The 12,463-nt window shown below is 33.1% G+C and overlaps 1 protein-coding gene across 2 annotated transcripts in view; it reads left to right on the top strand.

Annotated features, from left to right (window-relative positions):
- The window catches only part of TDRD3 (tudor domain containing 3), a 196,508-nt gene that overhangs the window by 157,147 nt on the left and 26,898 nt on the right, over nt 1-12,463 (top strand). Inside the window, exon 13 of one of the 2 annotated variants that reach the window (XR_007920946.2) lies at nt 10,146-10,232. The exons of the other annotated variant lie outside the window; for it this stretch is intronic. The gene's annotated coding sequence lies outside the window, so the exon portion shown is untranslated. The remainder of the gene's footprint in view (nt 1-10,145; nt 10,233-12,463) is intronic. 2 annotated transcript variants of the gene reach the window in all.

Genomic DNA, 12,463 nt, shown 5'->3' with positions numbered 1-12,463 from the left:
TCTTTTCTCCTACTTATAGGTAGTCAAATGATTGATGATGTTTTATGATTTTGCTTAAATTAATATAAAACATTTTTGGATCATGCATATCATTTTCAAGAAAACATTGGCATGAATACTTAGTTGAGAGAAATGTCTCTTTCTGGAAGAACAGAGCCCACCAGATTAACATTTTTTACTTCATCTCCATTTTTAAAAAATACATGTGCATATATGCACAAAAAGCCCCTGAAGAAATAGATTCTATGTAACTGCCGTACACAGAATGTGCAATTAGTACTGAGTTCTCTCAGCCTCTGAGAGAGTTAGTGCTTGGGTCTGTGAGCACTGTTTATTTTTGTAACTAAGAAATTGTAACAAATATTAAATTGGTTAAATTAAAAAAATTATCAACAGAAAAACACTGTGACAATAAGGTTAACTCTAATTGATAAGTCATACTAAAAAAATTAAAGGGCTGAGAAGGTGCTGGGAGTTTATTAAAGGCCTTAGCACATTTACATTCATACCATGGGTGTGGAATTTTAATTTTTTAACTTTTGCACTGCAAATTTGCATTACTATTTTTTATTATGATATTATATCTTTTATTGAGGTTTATTAGCAACGATCATTCAGTGAGGACTTTTTTAAGTAATTTTCAGTAAAAACAACCAAAAAAGCCTGCATACAAACCAAAAAGCCTTTATAGAATCAATTATTTGTATTGTTTCTTAAAGGTATAAGAATAAATCATTAAATAAAAGCATGAAATTTTAAGAGACTGAGTGACTACATTAATAATCCATTGTATGGAAAATTGAAATAAAAATCAAGTTAAAACTTTATATCTAAGTGTTAATGTTTTTCTCATGAGGTTCAGGAATTATTTGTTTTATTTCTGCCTATGGGCTAAAAATGTATCTATAATCCATTTAGATACTTCTGGTTTTTTGTTTTTGTTTTTGTTTTTGTTTTTTTTTACTTCTAGAACAGATGTATATTTTGAATGGTCAAAATGTACATATGTTCTGGTTATGATTAGTTACCATGTTTCTTCCAAAATGATTCATTCAACTTTTTGGTAACTCATCAATGATTTTTGTTTGTTTGTTCTAGCTAAATTTCTCCTGATTACTTTGGCTAGCATAAGATATTCTGTTAGTGCCATTATTATAGTGAACTTTCTAATTATCACATAATGTGAGGTTCTAAGTTCATTATTCATTGGATAAATGCTCTAACTTAATTTTGTGTTTTCAAAGAATGAGTTATTTGAACATTATCAGGTTTTTCCTTTTTGGTGGAATTTTCTTTGTTTTGGCAAAGTAAATGAAGCATGGAGTCTCATGTATTATTTATCACATTACATATGGATAAAACTGTATTATTTTATATTTTTCACCATGATATGAAAAAACATTAGGGGCAAAGAAATTCTGCTGTTCTGTTCCTTGCATGCCCTTTCCAAAATGTTTCCTTTTAACTCTAGAACTGATGCCCGGAAATTAGTATAAAGATGCCACAGCCAATTTGGAAACACTGTAAAATACCTTAGCCTGCTGTTCAGGCAAACCTTTTGTGTTTTTGCATGTTGTCTCTAAATTACTCTTCTAAACCTGGGAATACACTCTCAAGTCATGATTTTCCAAGTATATTCACAACCTGTATTCTGTTGAGACTTCTATATCCCAAGAAATGTTCTAGAGCATGCTGGTTTCTAAACTTTGTTTTTAACAATTTATAATATTTGCTTCTTAGTATCAGGAAATAATCATTGTTCAGCTGTTGTTCCATCTCTAGTAATTGTGATTCTATAGATAACGGTTAGTTGTACGTCCTTGTTGTATATATCATCTTGGACATTAGTTTTGGAAAGTGACAGGTAGATTATTACAGGGCTTTTAGGTAATCATCCTTTCTTAAGTGTTTTTCTCTAGATTGCTTAGTCATTCAACAAATATTTATTGCATACCTATAAGTTTCCAGGTACTGTTCTAGGTGAGGGATGTACATAAGTCCATAAAACACATTTTAAAAAAATCTCTGCCTCTGCACAAAGGTAAGAAAATTATCATTTCAATTATATGAAATAAACATAAATACATATTTATCCTTACCTCTTGAAACTTTAAAACAAAGTAGTAGTTGAAAAAATCCTCTTGTTTGCTGAAGATTTAATTTAAATAATGTGCAGGTCTTTTCTATATTCTACCTTAGTTTTAAAAAATTATCGAGGAGGAAAGTATAATAGTTAATTTTATCTATTTAAAATTCTTATCTATTTTTTCTTTATTTAAAAAGTAAAATTTGCTTTTAGAATGGTCTGGGGTCTGTTTTTTATGGCAGTTATACTGTATATACTTTTCCATATTGGCATTTTTTTTGACAGGCAGAGTTAGACAGTGAGAGAGAAAGGTCTTCCTTCCATTGGTTCACCCCCCAAATGGAAGCTACAGCCGGCGCGCTGTGCCGATCCGAAGCCAGGAGCCAGGTGTGTCCTCCTGGTCTCCTATGCGGGTGCAGGGCCAAGCACTTGGGCCATCCTCCACTGCCTTCCCGGGCCACAGCATGTTTTTTTAACAGTTTATCTTATGTTTTAATTTTGAAATTACTTTACATAATTTTTTGTTTTTAGTAATGGCATCCTGGGGGGAGCACTTTGGATATCTTAAAATTCAAATAACATGAAAATCCATAAATTATTTTATCCCTAATAAAAAGTTAAAATGAAACATAGAACCAAAAGACTCCTAACCTATTTAAAGTAGAAGGAAATGTAGTTGTGATACATAAATTAATGAGTTTTTAAAAATGTCTTATTAATTTTAATGATATAGTGATAGACTGTATGTAGCTTATATTTGATATAAAAATATCATAATAGATCTTTAAAAGAGGACATTGTGATAGAAACCATTAACATCAAAAGAAGAGTAAAATTGTGTTAATGGTGAAGTTAACCAATCAGTATTTTAAAAAGTACAAGAGCCTATTTTATAATAATCTAGCATATTTGTCATTCTTACTGATAAATTCTTAAATAAATTAGTGGATATAATTTACCAGGCTTAAATTTCTGCACCAAAAACATAAATACTGAAATATATTTCTCCCAATGTGCATATTTTGGGACACTTTCCTTTGAAAATTCACCAGCTTTATTTCTTCATCTACTACCCAGCCTCATAAGATTCCTTCAGGAGATTGTGAATTAAACAAAACCACTTTACTATAGATATGAAAGGGGCTGACATAGAGAGATTACTCCTTCAAGAATGTAGTCCATATGCGTAAATATTTCATCTGAACAGTTATTCATGTCTAACCCTTGAAACTCAAATTTAGTTTGTGATAACTAAATTTAATTGGATAGTATGAAAATCTTAGAATTTAGTTTTGATTTGGCTACACTAGTCAGTATTGACATTGTATTTTACCACTTAAATTATGAGTAAGGAATAATAGGCTATTTTAAGAAACTATATGAAAATATGTTTGAATTGGTATTTTGTAATATATTGTGATCTATTGAAGCTGCACATAAAAACTTAAATGGTTTCTGGGTAATCTGAGTCTTCTTATATTCATTAGTGAATATACAGCTTACTTTTTGTTCTTTTTTTCTAAAGGTGAGAAAACATGGCAGAGTATAAGACATGCTTTCTTTTTAAAGTTATTTAATGATTGTCTTTAGATTAGTTTCTAACCTGAATTACAGTTCATAAGACAACTTAAACCGCAAATGATTTAAATATTGTCAATATTATGTATCAGTGTATCATTAACTGTTTGAAAAATCCGCATTCTTTTTTCTATGTGTGCATAATACCAGCAGATGCTATATTAATCTTTTATCACCTAAGTGTCCCCTTTATTAATGGCAGCTGAAGTATGGACTTTTGAATATATTGTGTTGGTTAATTAAGTAAATTCATGATGGTGTACATTTATACTGAATGCTAATTCTGATTTTTCCTTCAAAGTAGTTTAAGGAGGTATCATGGATGAGAGCCACAGCTGTGAAGGGACCTGAGGTTTTTGGGTGAACTTATTTTTTCTTTGATAGTTTTGACTTATAGATCCGAAACTTGTTCTCTTACACATTTTGTCTTTTCACTTACTTTACTTCTAGGGACTTTTAAAAGCTGTAATTGCAGACTTCACTGAAATTTATCATTCCTTTGCAAATATATGCAGAAGACTGCTAATATAATCATTGCACAGGAAATAAAGTAGTAAAATAAATGAATCTGAAGGTTATTTTTGTTTTGTTTCATTTCTGTGTTTCCAAAGTTGTCAATCATATATTGGGTATGTATCTTGACACTCTTGTCAGCATAGTTTATAAATTTTATATATCTGAAGAGGCATCGTTCTTGAATTCATAAAAAAGCATATAATTCTGTTTAATTTCTGAGCTTTTTAAATCAGCATTTAAAACAATAGAAAAACAATGTTGGTTGTTAAACCCTGAGCTTTGCTCTTCTCCAGATGGAACTCCCTAGGTGTGGCTTGTCTCTTCTGTAGTCACTGATGGGGAACTTTGAACTTTGATGAAGATGGGCTGAGAGCAGACTTGTGATATGTTTTTGATTGCATACCATCATGATTCATCAGTTACCCATTGGAGTTTTTTTTAATTATTATTTATACAAAGAGAACAGATTTTATGTATTATATATTTACAATTTTAAGTACAATCTGATACTTCCTCTCCTCCTTTCCTCCCTCCCTCCTTCCTTCTTTTCTTTTTTTTCTTTCAATATTTGTGATAACATGCTTTCCATTTACTTTATCATCACAGGCTTAATCCTTCTCTAAATAAAGAATTCAACAAGTAGAATGTAGAAAGACCACTGTTGCACAGGAGTATAGACAGGGCTATAAACAATTATAAAATCTCAAGATTTCATTTTCACCCATATACATTTCATTTTTTTAACTCTATGTAATAGCTACTCATTCTTTTTAAATCTTTTTTGATCATCACGTGTCTCTGTTTAATACTATTTGTTTGTATTTTTTATTATCTTGTTTTTTAGTCATCCTCCCTGTTTTCATTCTCTTTCCTAAGCATTATATCTGTTTGGGTGTTTTTTGTTGTTGTTGTTGTTGTTTTTTTTTTTTTTTTTTTTTTTTTTTGATAGAGAGAAAGATCTTCCTTCCTTTGGTTCACCCCCCAAATGGCAGCTACAGTCGGTGCGCTGTGCTGATCCGAAGCCAGTAGCCAGGAGCCAGGTGCTTCCTCCTGGTCTCCCATGCGGGTGCAGGGCCCAAGCACTTGGGCCATCCTCCACTGCCTTCCGGGGCCACAGCAGAGAGCTGAACTGGAAGAGGAGCAACCGGGACAGAACCCGGGGCCCCAACCGGGACTAGAACCCGGGGTGCCGGCGCTGCAGGTAGAGGATTAGCCAAGTGAGCCGTGGCGGTGTTTGGGTGTTCTTTTAACTTCTTTTTCTTTTCACCCCCGGTGGGTGATATATTTTGGTATCTTGTGGACTACCTTTCTACTGATCCTAATTTCCTGAACTTTACTGGACCTGTGCTGTTGATTCTAGAACTGTATATAATAGGTTTCATCATCACACATCTAGTAGAAGAGCAGAGTTGATCTGTCACCCTGTGAGAAATACTTGATGTTATAGAGCTTCCAGTTCTAATAAACTTGGGAACTCCTGGCAAGAGTTTTTACACATTGGCTTGAAATAGCTCCCTTGAATAACTCCCTTGAGTAACTTCCCTGTCACTGGATGAAAGCTCCATTCAGAAGGGAAAGGAAATACTGCAACAGTGAGTACATTTTATTTGCCTTTAAAAAAAAAAAAAAGCCACTCATATAGTTTAAAGATAATGAAAAGATTATGGTTAAATACCTTAGACCTCAATATAAATACAAAAGTCATCAGTTTTTGGTACCAAAAACTTTGCCTTGTCGATCAAGCTGAGAGTTTCTAAAGTGTGTTCTGAGTTCATTAGTCCCACTTCATGGTGAAACAAATTTAGAAAATTCTGGGTTAAAAATTTGAGTATACTTTAATTACAGGACTTCTTTAAGTCAGTAAGTCAACATGTATTTTAAACTTCCAAGCGAGAGAGTTATAGTTTGTAGCACTTCAGAATTTGCCCATAGAACTACCCCACCCCTTATCTCACTAGTTTTTGAATTTCCCATGTGTAAAATGAGTAAAGATTTACCTTTTTTTTTTTTAAGATTTGATTTATTTATTTATTTGAAATTCAGAGTTACAGAGAGGCAGAGGCAGAGAGAGAGAGAGGTCTTCATCCAGTGGTTCACTCCCCAAGTGGCCGCAACAACTGGAGCTGCACCAACCCGAAGACAGGAGCCAGGAGCTTTCTGCGGGTCTCCCATGAGGGTGCAAGTGCCAAGGACTTGGGCCATCTTCCACTGCTTTCCCATAGCTGAGAGCTGGATTGGAAGTGTAGCAGCCGGGACTCAAACCGGTGCCCATATGGGATACCGGCACTGTAGGTGGTAGTTTTACCCGCTATGCCATGGCACCAGCCCCAAGATTTATCTTTAAACTGTATTGTTTGAGGATTTTCTGAACCTCTAATACTATTTTTATGTATTATAAATAGAAGCCAACTATATAAAAAGCAACTTCTTAAACACATTCCAAGAGTCTTCTTTTCTATGAATAGAAGACAAATATATGCCTGAAATTTTCTGGTCCTTTTAAATACGTACATAAAAATAATGATTTTCTTTTACTTGTAGTAATACTCAATTCAGTGACCTTTTAATTTTAACTTTAATTCTGGAAATGTGTATGTATTAACTTTCAGAAAATGCCATTTGTGAAGATTCTCATTGTAGCTAATGTTGCTTTCTGTAATTCTTACCTGATAACTTACATGATGTTTATGTATTCTATCAGTAAGGTATTTTCATCATTTCTTGTAATTTTTTGTTATTCTTTAATAATTTAGCCTAAGGCAAAATATGAATTTTTTTGGTTTTTATTGTCTTTTTGTTTTTGTTGTTCTTTTTGGTGAACTGACACTAGTTACTACAAAAAGTATCAAAGAAAGTTTATTCCATTGAGTGTTTGGACATCCTTAAATGGAGAAATAGCCTCCTAAGTGACCAAAATTTCTTCTTTTTTTCAACATTTGTGTTGTGCTTTTACTAATAGGCTGATAATGCTGTCTCTGAAGCCTATGAATTATATTTATTTATTTATTTATTTTTGAGAGGGCAGGGAGAGAAAGAGAGAGAGAGAGCTGAGAGCTCCCACCTAATGGTTCACTCCTGAGATGCCTGTGTGACTGGTGCTGAGCTGGTGGGAACTCAGTCCAGGCCTCCCATGTGAGTGGCAGGGATACCATTCAAGCCATCACCCACTATATCCCAGGGTCAGCATTAGCAGGAAGCTGGAGTCAAGAGTTGGAGCCAGGTATGGAACCCACACATTCTAATATGGTATTCAGACATTCTGTCATCCTAACTGCCAGGCTTAATGCCAAAATTGTATTGTTTTAATTACTTATAAACTTGTTATTCAAAGCTTCCTAAAAAACACACCCACTCTTCACAGCTCTTGACCTCTGTTCTTACTTTCCTGATACCAGTTTTTAAATCAGATGAACTGATAATCTTAGATCTAGTTTCAGAGCTCCCTTAGAATGTGGAGGGAGAAATATTCTTATTTCAATAAACATTCCTGTTCCAAACACTTGTAACTATCCACAAGAACAAAATTTATTGTTGGATCATACTTATTGAAAATGCAGATGGATTGTAAATAATCAATAGATATATATTGTAAATATGAAATTCTTTAGGACTTGATGGTATGAAAATTTTAAGAGTGAACAGACTGAGTTGGTAGCTGGACAGTGGAAGGAGGCCAGTAATTATTTGTTGAATGATTGATAGAGTCCTTATGGTCACATTTGTTACTAAAGAGTTCTTCCTCATATATCAGGCCTGAACATGATGGTTTAATATAATTGTTTTATTCATCAAATAGTCTTTGAATTCTTTTTATATCAAAGCTTCTTTAAAAAATACGTTCGTCTGTATACTCAAAGAATGAAAAGGGCATTAAAAAAATAAAAGATACGTTTCCTTTCCCCCATAGGCTACCTAATATTGATAAGGTCACCATCAGACTGAGATGGTACTAATCTGGGAACTAGTGTTGGCATGGTTCTTGATTACAGTTTTGTTGTGCATTTTAAATAAATGGGATAGCGAAAAGAAAGCCAAAACTGACTTTTCAGTAATCATATTAACTTTAAAAAACTTTTATTGGCATTATCGTCATGCCTGAATCTGCTTGCTTTTTTGTTTTTTGATTAGGAAATTAGGGTCAACCCTCCTGGTAATGGTAACAAAGATCTTGTTACATAAAGCAAGATATTAGAAGTTAACATAATTGTAGTCCTTTGTGGTTGAAATTCTAAAATTCACAGGCATATGTAATTTTGTTTTTGAATGTTGCTATTTTTTGGTATTATTTAGTGAATAATGTAGGACAATATAATGGACATTTTATCTTGAAAACACAAGGAAGTAAGGCTTAAAATAATGTGGAGGAAGTACACTAATGCATTTTTTCTCATAAAGTGGTCAGCTAATATAAATCTTACTATCATCAGGAAATCCTGAACTTGGCCATCAATACTGAAAAGACTGTTCAACTTAATCAGATTTTTAAAATATGAAATCAAAGTCTTTTTAAAGCAAAGGAAAAGGGGGGCATACATCAAGAGCTTGAGAGCAGTATTACTTGCTCTACATATTTTACCTATTCCAGGTGGACATTTTTTTCCCTTCTTTCCTTTTATTTCTGGTCTCATTCTGTCTTCTCCCTTATCAAACTTCCTGTTTCTTTCTTTCTTTCTTTTTTTTACTTTATTTGGCTTTGTGTGTGAGTGTTTAACTATTATATTCATCTCAAAAGTTTCAAGTGGCTGTTATGTATTTGGCTGAATATTTTCCAAGCAGAGAAGACTGCCACTCAGAGTATAGTTAATTATAGGATGGCTTAAAGTTCAAAAAGCCTTTTAAAGCTTTGGGCAAAAATATACTAATATCCCTGACTAGGCTTTTGTATGCCGTAATAAGTAAAAATAATAAATATACAATTGGCTCTACTGATAGCAGTTCTCACAACTAGAAAGAATTTGAAAGAATGGGATGTTAAAAACTTGATAATACACCCAGTTCTTTTAAATTGTATCTTTGTATTCTTACAAAATTAGCCAAGGAAATAAAATTTCTCATTGAGTAAAGCTTGTTAGAAAAGTAAATACTTAAGATAGGAAATTAATATTTACAGGGTTTTCAAAAAGTCCATGGAAAATGCATAATATGAAAAAAGTTATATATATACTATAGAATATTTTTCACCAAAATAAACATGTTTTAATTCCATTTTCCATAAACTTTTTGAAGTACCTCATGTAATTCCTTTGAGAAAAAAATATTTAAGAAACTAGAGATGGGAAAGTCTAAATTTTCCTGTAGAGATTTAATTATAAAAGATTACATTATAAAGAGACTACATTAAAGCATTTTAGGCATACTTTAAAAAATAAGATTAATATCAAGAAGATGATGCATACATTTTCCTATTTATTGAAAAGATTGAAAGTTGACCCTGTAATGCTTGAGTAAGTGCATTTTCTTCCCATTCTAGTGATTTTCATTGCTTTAATGAAAATAATCACAGAGGGAAGGTGATTAAAATAAGTAAAAAGTGGTCACGGAGTAGGTTACTGGTAGATTTGATGTCTTGGTTCTTAGACTTTTCAAAATAATTTTTAGAACGGTGTAATTTAAAAGGTTTGAAACTACTAAAGAATTTTTAAGAAAACTGATTTTAATAGTTTTAATTATATAAAAACTTTTTACTCTCTGAAATGAGAAGTATTACAATGCTTTGTGGTTCCAGTGAACATAAATGGCAAAGTATGACTAAAAATACCTCTGACATTGTTTAGTACTTATTGCCATTCTTGGACCCAATGCTGAGAAACATTTGTGGATGCTGTGTGCTTTATCCTGAAAAGATCTGGTAAAAAAGGGTCACTGAGAGTCTATTGTCTGCTCTACTTCACCTTTGAAGAAAGGGGAGAGGGCAAAGCTGGTATTGGGCAAGTTACTTCCACCTCCCTTTTTGCCCCTGCTTCAGCTCCAGGGGAGCTGGAAATGCACTGGAGGAGTCAGAAGACCTGGGTTGGAGTCCCGGCTCTGCCACTTACTACCTATGTGACTTTGGGTAAGTTATTTAATATCTCTGGCTCTCAGTTTCAGTACAGGCTTTTTTGGGAGGATTAAATAATATGATTTATGTAAATGTGCTTTGTAACCTCCTATAGAAATGTTAAATTTTATTATCATAAGGGTGGCCTCCTTCTTCCCAGTTCTTCTGTAGTCTAGTGTCCTGAGCTATGCATTTTCAAAGTAATCCAGAATGACTTAACTCATTTCACCTCTTTCTCTGTCCTCTCTATATTGGAACTATTATTCCTATCCTCTGCATGCTTTAGAATTAAGTATTCTAAGATTGTAAAACCAAGCTGATTAAATTAATCTTCACTATAATAGAGTGTGTATTAGTATTACCACTTCTTTCCCTTCCCACTCTCACCTTTCTTCTTTAATCTTCCCAGAATTGTGTGCTTAGAAACATCAAAGCAACTCTAATACTTGGAAATTTAGACAGTGTTGAGGACAAAGATTGTTCCGAGGGAAGTCCTTTAAATCCTGTTTCTCAGCTCACACCTCCATTATTTGGTTAAGTGGTAAAACTGGAATATAAATGTTTCTTTTATCCTTTCATTTTCTCTATAGGAAAGGAGATGTAAATAGTTTCAAGCTAATAGTTCTTCAGAAGTCTCACTGAAAACTTAGATCCTTAACCTGAGGAGTAATCATAAAGTTAAGAGATAAGGGATTTGTTGGCAATTTCTTCAGACACTTTGAGTTTTCCCTGACTTGGTCTTGTCTTCTCAGTAGAGTAGTGACCCTCAGCACAACTAAATATATAATGCCTGTCTTTATCAGATGCTCAGTTTATGAAGGGTATACAGAGTTAAAGGACAAAGAGAACTTCCCTTTTGTATCACATCGGGGGTCATATCCAGGGATCTTTCTAAGAGCCACAAAGGTTTGTAGGTCAAGTGGTCCAACACTCCCCTACAATCTAAGAATGCTTAAGCTATCTACATGTAAACAACAGTAACAATAGCCAAGTAAGTGATTTGCTTGCCATTAATGCCTGATTACCATGCAGCACAATAACAGCTACTTATGCCATAATTAGAGTAACTATTAAAGATTTTCTAAATTTTTTTTGACTTAAACTGTTGACTTATGCTCAATATGGTTTCTTGCTGAAGTAGCTAGTCATCTTTCATTTAAAACAATTAGAAATAATGAACTGTGGTAGAAATCAAATGTAAATTGAAACATTTAAGTACAGTTTTAACTTTATCAGTTAATGGAAAAATTAAACAATAACATGCTAGCAAGGATACTCTTAGACATTGCTAATGGCAGTGTTAACTGGAATAATCCTTGTGATTTTATCCCAGAACTTTTACAACCACTAATCCAATGTTAATAGCTGCTGGGGAAATAAAAAAGGAAAAAAAAAAATTCTAATGGCTAGGAGATTGTCATTGTAGATTATCAGAATAGCAAAAAGTAGGAACTACCTAAATGTCCAACAATAAGTGAATGGTTAATTATAATCAGTCTTCTGGATGAACTGTTACACAGCTGTGTTAGAAATTCATTAACATGGTTACAGTATAATGGAAAATATTTATGATAGGTTTGAGTGAACATATTGTCAATACAATGGTTATTTTAGATTAGCAAAATTATATTCAGCCTTTGTGCATTCAACTTCATAAACTTTCTGTAAGTTCATATGATACTTTTAATTAAAATAATGTTAACAAATAAAACAAAATTAGCGGGAAACATTCCATGACAGCTTATTCTGCTTCTGGTCTTTAGTAGCTGCAACAAAATTTGTTAAGTAGCTAAACAAATGAGGCTTTTTTTTTTCCTGTATTTGTTAAGCACACACTAACAATTAACTTGCTCTGCCAGTTTTTAGTATAGTTGGGGGACTAGACTGTCCTAGGATATTATCAAAATTCAGTATTGGAAAATGCCCTGTGAAGCTAGTTTTAGGTCATTGCTGTTAATATTAATATAATCCTGGGAATGTTAAAAAATTGTGGGCCTTCTTGAGCTCATCTTTATTTCAGATTTTAATTCATTAAATGGCAGTATTAATTTAGTACTTGAGTCATGTAAAACACTGTGTGTGTGTGTGTGTGTGTGTGTATACACCCATGCATACACACACAAGCATGTGAGATATGCCAGTGTTTAAAAACTTACGGTATTTACTAAGTGGATCATTGGACACAGGGGCTGAATATCAGTAAGAAGAGTATGAAAATAAGGTAAAAAATTACCTATCCATCTGTT

Source organism: Oryctolagus cuniculus, chromosome 9 (genome assembly GCF_964237555.1).
Source record: "Oryctolagus cuniculus chromosome 9, mOryCun1.1, whole genome shotgun sequence".
Classification (NCBI taxonomy): domain Eukaryota; kingdom Metazoa; phylum Chordata; class Mammalia; order Lagomorpha; family Leporidae; genus Oryctolagus; species Oryctolagus cuniculus.
The sequence above is the reverse complement of the archived record's forward strand: the minus strand, read 5'-3'. Positions and strand labels throughout refer to the sequence as shown.